Below are 10955 nucleotides of genomic sequence, written 5' to 3'. Positions count from 1 at the left end.
TAGAAACTAGATCTGTGACTACTCATTGATTGCACCACTGAGGGAGATGTGGAGTGGACGGCCATCTGCATTCCTGACCTGGGACACAGATTAAATAAAGGCATTTGAAGATTTGAAGAAAGCACTGGCTAGTGCTCCAGCCTTGGGTTGCCTGACTATAACAAAAATAAATTCATCTTTTGCCTCAGTTGTTGTTACACAAAAATCAAGTGGAGAGCATAAACCCTGTGCTTACTACTCTACCAGATTGGATAATGTAGTGAGGGGTATGCATCCATGTGATAGAAGCCTTGCTGCGACAGCATATGCGATTGAAAAGAGTACTACTCTTTTGTTAATGCATAAAGCCACCCTCTATGTGTCTCACAGTGTGATGGCAGTCCTGAACCAAAATAACTCCTGCCTTACTGCTTCAAGGCTTTGTGGCTATGAGACCCTACTGACACAACCCAATAGTGTTAATCCTGCTGCCTTCCTGGCAGAACAGACAGGGGGTATGCCACACAAATGTGAAAAACATATTGACTCTAAGGCTAGGCCTGACCTCTCTGACACTGCCCTGACTGATGCTGACTTGGAGATTTTCGTTGATGGTTCTGCATATATAGATCAAACTACAGGGAATAAACATTCAGGGTTTAGTATTGTAACAACTGATAGAACCACTCAGATACAACAACCATTACCAGATACTTTCTCAGCTCAACAGGCTGAACTTTTGGCAATAACTACTGCCTGTAAAATGGGAGAAAGGAAAGGGTTACTATTACTATGAGGTTTAATATTGTTTCACAGTACTTTTCTAGGCTCTCTGCCTCTTATGAAGAAACTGTCTGAGAAATGTGTGACTGTGAAGACAGAACTCTGCAGGGGAGTGTAAGAGAAGAGATTAGTCAGACATTCCACTATAAATCAACTTGGACATTTACTGCTAAGCTTTTAGACAGCTATATAAACAAGAGTTTTAGTGTTGAGTAGGCATGGTTTTGGTCTCATGTGGAAAAGATAATGACGTAGGCAGTGACATCACTAGGGCTGGACTTCGGGTTTAATAAAATAATTTGGGACCTTTTCTTTGATGCAGAACTTACTCGGAAACATTTGTTATATTCCTGTTGTCAACTTCTGTCTGCAATTGCATTAATTAAGGTTTTTTAATGATTTAATTAAAGATATTGTCATAATGCTAATTTCACCAATGATTGACAAGGAACAAGGTAACAAACCCCAACATATGATTACTGTATATCTGTGATAACCTTTGTATGCTTGCAATGCGCAATGATGGAAAAGTACTGGATAATGGAGATATAATGCTTTAGTTCTTGGGCTGAGAACTGTCTGCACCTGCTGATAGTCACACAGCCTCACGGCCGAGATAGTAGAGTGAGAAACCACAGTCTAGACATGTTTTTCTCATTTTACATACTTTGTATCTAATCCAATGTAACAATCTTAAGATATGATTGACGGTAGGTTGTATGAAGAGTGTGGTCTCCTGTTTCGCCACACAGATCTTTACTATAGACTACTGAGGTACTCTGTATGGTACTCTGTACTGAGGTACTCTGTCTGCAATTGCATATTATTACTAAAGAGTTCTATACCAAGGTTCCTGTGTCTGTGTCATCTATCTGGAAGACTGATTGTTAAAGGAAACTTACGTCACCCCATGCAAAGGACCACCCAACAATCTGACCAGGACATTGCCTCCAGACTTCTGGATGACAGGGATGATCTGGTAGGATATCTCCTCCTTTAGGGTAGTATCTCTCTTGTAGTGGTGCAACAGTAGAATATTAGGGTAGTATCTCTCTTGTAGTGGTGCATGAGAACAGCGTTAGGGTAGTATCTCTCTTGTATTGGTGCAACAGAACAGCATTAGGATAGTGTCTCTCTTGTATTGGTGCAACAGAATAGAATTAGGGTAGTATCTCTCTTGTAGTGGTGCAACAGAACAGCATTAGGATAGTATCTCTCTTGTATTGGTGCAACATAACAGCATTAGGGTAGTATTTATCTTGTATTGGTGCAACATAACAGCATTAGGGTAGTATCTCAACAGTAGAGTATTAGGGTAGTATCTCTCTTGTATTGGTGCAAAAGAACAGCATTGGGATAGTATCGCTCTTGTATTGGTGCAACATAACAGCATTAGGGTAGAATCTCTTGTATTCGTGCAAAATAACAGCATTAGGATAGTATATCTCTTGTATTGGTGCAAAAGAACAGCATTAGGATAGTATCCCTCTTGTATTGGTGCAACAGTAGAGTATTAGGGTAGTATCTATCTTGTATTGTTGCAAAATAACAGCATTAGGATATTATCTCTCTTGAAGTGGTGCAACAGTGGAGTTTTTGGGTAGTATCTCTCTTGTATTGGTGCAAAATAACAGCATTAGGATAGTATCTCTCTTGTAGTGGTGCAACAGTAGAGTATTAGGGTAGTATCTCTCTTGTAGTGGTGCAACAGTGGAGTATTAGGGTAGTATCTCTCTTGTATTGGTGCAAAATAACAGCATTAGGATAATATCTCTCTTGTAGTGGTGCAACAGTGGAGTTTTCAGGTAGTATCTCTCTTGTATTGGTGCAAAAGAACAGCATTAGGGTAGTATCTCTTGTATTGATGCAAAAGAACAGCATTAGGATATTTTCTCTCTTGTAGTGGTGCAACAGTGGAGTTTTCAGGTAGTATCTCTCTTGTATTGTTGCAAAATAACAGCATTAGGATAGTATCTCTCTTATAGTGGTGCAAAAGAACAGAAGTAGGATAGTATCTCGCTTGTATTGGTGCAACATAACAGCATTAGGGTAGTATCTCTTGTATTGATGCAAAAGAACAGCATTAGGATAGTATCTCTCTTGTATTGGTGCAAAAGAACAGCATTAGGATAGTATCTCTCTTGTAGTGGTGCAACAGTAGAGTATTAGGGTAGTATCTCTCTTGTATTGGTGCAAAAGAACAGCATTAGGATAGTATCGCTCATGTATTGGTGCAACAGTAGAGTATTAGGGTAGTATCTCTCTTGTATTGGTGCAAAATAACAGCATTAGGATAGTATATCTCTTGTAGTGGTGCAACAGTAGAGTATTAATCAAATCAAATCAAATTAATTTATATAGCCCTTCGTACATCAGCTGATATCTCAAAGTGCTGTACAGAAACCCAGCCTAAAACCCCAACAGCAAGCAATGCAGGTGTAGAAGCACGGTGGCTAGGAAAAACTCCCTAGAAAGGCCAAAACCTAGGAAGAAACCTAGAGAGGAACCAGGCTATGTGGGGTGGCCAGTCCTCTTCTGGCTGTGCCGGGTGGAGATTATAACAGAACATGGCCAAGATGTTCAAATGTTCATAAATGACCAGCATGGTCGAATAATAATAAGGCAGAACAGTTGAAACTGGAGCAGCAGCACAGTCAGGTGGAAGTTGAAACTGGAGCAGCAGCATGGCCAGGTGGACTGGGGACAGCAAGGAGTCATCATGTCAGGTAGTCCTGGGGCATGGTCCTAGGGCTCAGGTCCTCCGAGAGAGAGAAAGAAAGAGAGAAGGAGAGAATTAGAGAACGCACACTTAGATTCACACAGGACACCGAATAGGACAGGAGAAGTACTCCAGATATAACAAACTGACCCTAGCCCCCCGACACATAAACTACTGTAGCATAAATACTGGAGGCTGAGACAGGAGGGGTCAGGAGACACTGTGGCCCCATCCGAGGACACCCCCGGACAGGGCCAAACAGGAAACATCCTGTCTGGGCGCCAACCCAGACAGGATGACCACAACAGTGAATTAACCCACTCAGGTGACGCACCCCCTCCAGGGACGGCATGAGAGAGCCCCAGTAAGCCAGTGACTCAGCCCCTGTAATAGGGTTAGAGGCAGAGAATCCCAGTGGAAAGAGGGGAACCGGCCAGGCAGAGACAGCAAGGGCGGTTCGTTGCTCCAGAGCCTTTCCGTTCACCTTCCCACTCCTGGGCCAGACTACACTCAATCATATGACCCACTGAAGAGATGAGTCTTCAGTAAAGACTTAAAGGTTGAGACCGAGTTTGCGTCTCTGACATGGGTAGGCAGACCGTTCCATAAAAATGGAGCTCTATAGGAGAAAGCCCTGCCTCCAGCTGTTTGCTTAGAAATTCTAGGGACAATTAGGAGGCCTGTGACCGTAGCGTACGTGTAGGTATGTACGGCAGGACCAAATCAGAGAGATAGGTAGGAGCAAGCCCATGTAATGCTTTGTAGGTTAGCAGTAAAACCTTGAAATCAGCCCTTGCTTTGACAGGAAGCCAGTGTAGCCATATGATCAAATTTTTTGGTTCTAGTCAGGATTCTAGCAGCCGTATTTAGCAATAACTGAAGTTTATTTAGTGCTTTATCCGGGTAGCCGGAAAATAGAGCATTGCAGTTGTCTAAACTAGAAGTGACAAAAGCATGGATTAATTTTTCTGCATCATTTTTGGACAGAAAGTTTCTGATTTTTGCAATGTTACGTAGATGGAAAAAAGCTGTCCTCAAAATGGTCTTGATATGTTCTTCAAAAGAGAGATCAGGGTCCAGAGTAACGCCGAGGTCCTTCACAGTGTTATTTGAGACGACTGTACAACCATTAAGATTAATTGTCAGATTCAACAGAAGATCTCTTTGTTTCTTGGGACCTAGAACAAGCATCTCTGTTTTGTCCGAGTTTAATAGTAGAAAGTTTGCAGCCATCCACTTCCTTATGTCTGAAACACATGCTTCAAGCGAGGGCAATTTTGGGGCTTCACCAGGTTTCATTGAAATGTACAGCTGTGTGTCATCCGCATAGCAGTGAAAGTTAACATTATGTTTTCGAATAACATCCCCAAGAGGTAAAATATATAGTGAAAACAATAGTGGTCCTAAAACAGAACCTTGAGGAACACCGAAATTTACAGTTGATTTGTCAGAGGACAAACCATTCACAGAGACAAACTGATATCTTTCCGACAGATAAGATCTAAACCAGGCCAGAACATGTCCGTGTAGACCAATTTGGGTTTCCAATCTCTCCAAAAGAATGTGGTGATCGATGGTATCAAAAGCAGCACTAAGGTCTAGGAGCACGAGGACAGATGCAGAGCCTCGGTCCGATGCCATTAAAATGTCATTTACCACCTTCACATGTGCCGTCTCAGTGCTATGATGGGGTCTAAAACCAGCCTGAAGCATTTCATATACATTGTTTGTCTTCAGGAAGGCAGTGAGTTGCTGCGCAACAGCCTTCTCTAAAACTTTTGAGAGGAATGGAAGATTCGATATAGGCCGATAGTTTTTTATATTTTCTGGGTCAAGGTTTGGCTTTTTCAAGAGAGGCTTTATTACTGCCACTTTTAGTGAGTTTGGTACACATCCAGTGGATAGAGAGCCGTTTATTATGTTCTACATAGGAGGGCCAAGCACAGGAAGCAGCTCTTTCAGTAGTTTAGTTGGAATAGGGTCCAGTATGCAGCTTGAAGGTTTAGAGGCCATGATTATTTTCATCATTGTGTCAAGAGATATAGTACTAAAACACTTGAGCGTCTCTCTTGATCCTAGGTCCTGGCAGAGTTGTGCAGACTCAGGACAACTGAGGTTTGGAGGAATACGCAGGTTTAAAGAGGAGTCCGTAATTTGCTTTCTAATAATCATAATCTTTTCCTCAAAGAAGTTCATGAATTTATCACTGCTAAAGTGAAAGTCATCCTCTCTTGGGGAATGCTGCTTTTTAGTTAGCTTTGCGACAGTATCAAAAAGGAATTTTGGATTGTTCTTATTTTCCTCAATTAAGTTAGAAAAATAGGATGATCGAGCAGCAGTAAGGGCTCTTTGGTACTGCACGGTACCGTCCTTCCAAGCTAGTCGGAAGACTTCCAGTTTGGTGTGGCGCCATTTCCGTTCCAATTTTCTGGAAGCTTGCTTCAGAGCTCGGGTATTTTCTGTGTACCAGGGAGCTAGTTTCTTATGAGAATTTCTTTTAGTTTTTAGGGGTGCAACTGCATCTAGGGTATTGCGCAAGGTTAAATTGAGATCCTCAGTTAGGTGGTTAACTCATTTTTGTCCTCTGGCGTCCTTGGGTAGGCAGAGGGAATCTGGAAGGGCATCAAGGAATCTTTGTGTTGTCTGTGAATTTATAGCATGACTTTGATGTTCCTTGGTTGGGGTCTGAGCAGATTATTTGTTGCAATTGTAAACGTAATAAAATGGTGGTCCGATAGTCCAGGATTATGAGGAAAAACATTAAGATCCACAACATTTATTCCATGGGACAAAACTAGGTCCAGCGTATGACTGTGACAGTGAGTGGCTCCAGAGACATGTTGGACAAAACCCACTGAGTCGATGATGGCTCCGAAAGCCTTTTGCAGTGGGTCTGTGGACTTTTCCATGTGAATATTAAAGTCACCAAAGATTAGAATATTATCTGCTATGACTACAAGGTCCGATAGGAATTCAGGGAACTCAGTGAGAAACTCTGTATATGGCCCAGGAGGCCTGTAAACAGTAGCTATAAAAAGTGATTGAGTAGGCTGCATAGATTTCATGACTAGAAGCTCAAAAGACGAAAACGTCATTTTTTATTAGGGTAGTATCTCTGTTGTATTGGTGCAAAATAACAGCATTAGGATAGTATCGCTCATGTATTGGTGCAACAGTAGAGTATTAGGGTAGTATCTCTTTTCTAGTGGTGCAACAGAATAGCCTTGATCACAACACTGGAGTCCTTGGGGGAACACCAGGGGGTACAGAAAATAAACAATTAGCTACCTCAGTCCTATTTCATGAATTATGGCAGATATTCCACTGTAGACATGGCTCAGTTGGGTCTTAACCCCTTGTTCAGAGCCTAGAATAGAATAATATAGAATATACTATTCTATTATTGTTTATACAACGGGTGGGTCTAATCCAGTGTCTATTGCCGGTGTCTATTCCACACGTTACCACCATCTAAATCTATGAAGGCCTATTTACTATTCCATCTGACTGCACAATCCACTGTCTCATCAGCCCAGCCAGTCAATTTATAAACTTTATCACCACTATAAAAAGAATCCAGACATTATCTCACATTTCTTTCAGACTAACATTTAGTTTTCGACAGCAGAGATTTATATAAACCTTGTTGTCTGTCTCTCCAACTTTTGCAACATTGTTTCAATATTCAAATACGATCTCCAGCTGTTGCATAGTAATGAATGTGTCAGGAGTCGGGATGAGAGACAGGCAGACAGCTTTTCTCAGCCAGTCGAAATCATGAATCAGCATAATTTTTATGGACATATACAAAGAACTATCAATAGAAAACAACAGATAAAGTGTTGAGAGGCCAGGTAGTGGGGGGGATCAGATTCAGAGAGGCCGGGTAGTGGGGAGGTTCAGCTTCAGAGAGGCAAGGCAGTGGGGGATCAGCTTCAGAGAGGCTAGGTAGTGGGGGATCAGCTTCAGAGAGGCCAGGTAGTGGGAGATCATCTTCAGAGAGGCCAGGTAGTGGGGGTCAGCTTCAGAGAGGCCAGGTAGTGGGAGATCATCTTCAGAGAGGCCAGGTAGTGGGGGATCAGCTTCAGAGAGGCCAGGTTGTGGGTCTTCTTGGCTGACACCTGGCATGATACAGATGGACATTTGAGTTAAAAACATCAGTTAATATACTGTAGCGAAGTCAGAGGGTAGTCCCAACCACAACCAGGTCTTGAACTTTGTCTTCAACCTTGGGACTGTCAACCAAACACCTAGTGAAGTCAGAGGGTAGTCCCAAACAGGGCTTGAACATTGGACCTTGGGACTGTCAGCCAAACACCTCAGTGAAGTCATAGGAACTGGAATCCGATGTCGTACACGTTGATCCAGAGCATCCCAAACATGCTCAATGGGTGACATGTCTGGTGAGTATGCATGCCATGGTAAAACTGGGACATTATCAGCTTCCAGGAATGGCTGCATCATGTTATGGGTATGCTTGTAATCGACAAGGACTGAGTTTATTTAGAATAAAAATAAATGTAATAAAATAAGCAACAACAAAAAAAATCCTATAGGAAAACCTTGTTCAGGCTGCTTTCCACCAGACCCTGGGAGACAAATTCAACTTTCAGCAGGACAATAACCTATAACATAAGGTCAAATATACACTGCAGTTGCTTACCACGATGGCGTTGAATGTTCCAGAGTGGCCTAGTTACAGTTTTTAATTAAATGTGCTTGGAAATCTATGGCAAGACTTGACAAGTGATGTCTTGCAATGATCAACAACCAACTTGAATATTTTTTTAAAAGAATAATGTGCATATATTGTAGTCCAGGTGTGCAAAGACTTACCCAGAAAGACTCACAGCTGTAATCGCTGCCACAGGTGATTTTAACATGTAGTGACTCAGAACAAGCAACACACTCAGACCTAGCATTATTCAGAAACTGTGCTGTACATGTAGGTCTCATTTTTGAATCTGGAGGATGTATAAAATCTAAGTTTATTGATAGCGTACGCAGATGAGGTAAAATGCTTGTTTCTAGCTCCAACAGTGCAGTAATACCTGGCAATAAAAATAAACTATACACACATAATCCATAAAGAAATGAGGAAATATATGAAGGAGCAAGGTCAGACAGGAATATATACACATATATTGGTGTATAGACAGTATATGAACAGAAAAGGTGTGTACAACAGTAGTTATATAGGTTGCGCCATTACTAGAAACAGTATATGCCACAACAGCCTCAATGGCACACAATCCATGTCTCAACTGTCTTAAGGCTTAAAAATCCTTATTTAACCCATCTCTTCCCTTTTATCTACACTGATAGAAGTGGACTTAACAAGTGACATCAATAAGTGATCATAGCATTCACCCGGTCAGTCTGTCATGGAAAGAGCATATTTTGTAGTGTACATATAAAGTGGGTAAAACATTATGTAAACATTATTAAAGTGACCAGTGTTTACCCTGCTGCTCTATGTAAATAGTCATTAGAGTACCAGGTGGTAGCTGGCTAGAACAGTGACTAAGGCTGTTGGTGACTTAACAGTCTGATGGCCTGGAGATAGAAGTGATTTCTAAGGCTCTCGGTCCCAGCTTTGATATACCTGTACGGTCTCTGCTATCTCGATGGTAGCGAGGTGTACAGGCCGTGGCACGCGTGACTGAGGTCCTTGACGATGATCTTCTTGACCTTTCTGTGACACTGGGTACTGTAGATGTCCTGGAGTTTAGGCAGTGTGCCCCCGGTGACAAGTTGGGCTGACTGCACCACCCTCCGGTGATACAGCTACACAGGATGCTCTCAATGGTGCATCTGTAGAAGTTTGTGAGGGTCTTGGAAGGCTGAAATAATTTGTCTTGGCCCCCTAAGGTTGAATAGGCACTGTTGTGCCTTCACCACACTGTCTTTGTGAAGGGACTATTTCAGGTTGTCAGTGATGTTTTTGACCCTCTCCCCTGCGGCCCTGTTGATGTGGATGGGGGCGTACTCTCTGCTGTCTCCTGTCATTCGCGATCAGTTCCTATGTTGACGCTATTTACCTGGCACCACTCCACCACGGCTCTCACCTCCTCCCTGTAGGCCGTCTCATTGTTGCTAATCAGACCTACCATCGTTGTACCAGACTCACTGTTTGCATATGGTTATCGTCATCTAATTCCCAAATTGGATCCCCTTAGATTTTGTTGGTCTATGTTTGTTTTTATTTTTTTTGTAGCTGTTATGGGGACAGATATGGTCATGTGATGCAGTTCATAGTTGATGCTGTTGGTGAATGTTGAAAGTTAGCAATTAAATAGATCAAGTATGATGGTCCATTTTGGGTGGACTCCCATAATAGGGATTTGTGTTTGCCACAATATAAAACCATCTTGAACATTATGTTTGATGAGATGTCATTCAGCAACACAAAGACTTATCAGAGGAATCTGGTGAGAGGGGCTATGGGACAGGCCCACTGTAAAAGCTGGAATGGAATCAATGGAACGGAGGCAAACATGTTTGATACCATTCCATTCCAGCCATTACAATGGGCCCATCCTCCTATAGCCCCTCCCACCATATTCCTCTGACTGCGTACTAGATAATGAAGCTGTATAAGTCAATCTAAATATGCAATAGAAAAAGAGGTCTTCTGACCGCAATGGGACTTCCAGGATAAATAAAGGTTCAATCAACCAAATATACACACCCTAGTCCAGTGTTCCCACACCTGAGTCAACTAACCAGAGCCCTCAGTGACTTGAATCAGGTGAGTTTCTCTTGGGTTACAATAAAAATGTGTGCTGTTGGGGGGGGGGTACTCGAGGTCTGGAGTTGGAAACACGGCCCCCGAGGTCTGGAGTTGGGGAAGCACGGCCCCTGTCCAATCAGGTCTCCAGCAGTCCATGAATTAGTCTTCTCCATGATCAGACTTCAGATTAGACCAGCAGGTACACAGTGGAACATATTGACATTACCTGCAGATTCTCACTTCCTACTTTGACAGGGAACATCACTGACACTGAAATGACCTGTAATTGACATTCCATTGGAATGACAACTTAGCCTCCTTTCACCCATCTTGTTCTATATCCTCTGTCCAGAGTTCATTGAAGCAACAAGCACAGCAGGGGCCTGCATTGGAGAAATAAGAATCCGTTTCACATTTGAATGTCCAGGTAATGAAGGACTGGACTCTGTAATAAAATCTATTTCTCATGAGAAAATAACAATGGCTGTGTAGTCAAATTCTAGAAAATGGGACGGATTGAACAACTTACATATCTGTACTTTAAATGGCACCAATACCAGTATAATGTTTTAGTTAAAATGGGACAGTGTGTAAATGGTCAGGTGTATAAAGGGTGGCGTGCCAGGTTTGACCATGCACATCTAATAGTCATGATTAAACGGTAACCTACCGGAGCCTTGTAAAACCAGACTGATCTCGCGAGAGCTCACATTCGGTTTCACTTCATGTGAACAGAAACAT

Source organism: Oncorhynchus nerka, linkage group LG28 (assembly GCF_034236695.1).
Source record: "Oncorhynchus nerka isolate Pitt River linkage group LG28, Oner_Uvic_2.0, whole genome shotgun sequence".
Lineage (NCBI taxonomy): Eukaryota > Metazoa > Chordata > Actinopteri > Salmoniformes > Salmonidae > Oncorhynchus > Oncorhynchus nerka.
This window is presented reverse-complemented; position numbering follows the sequence as displayed.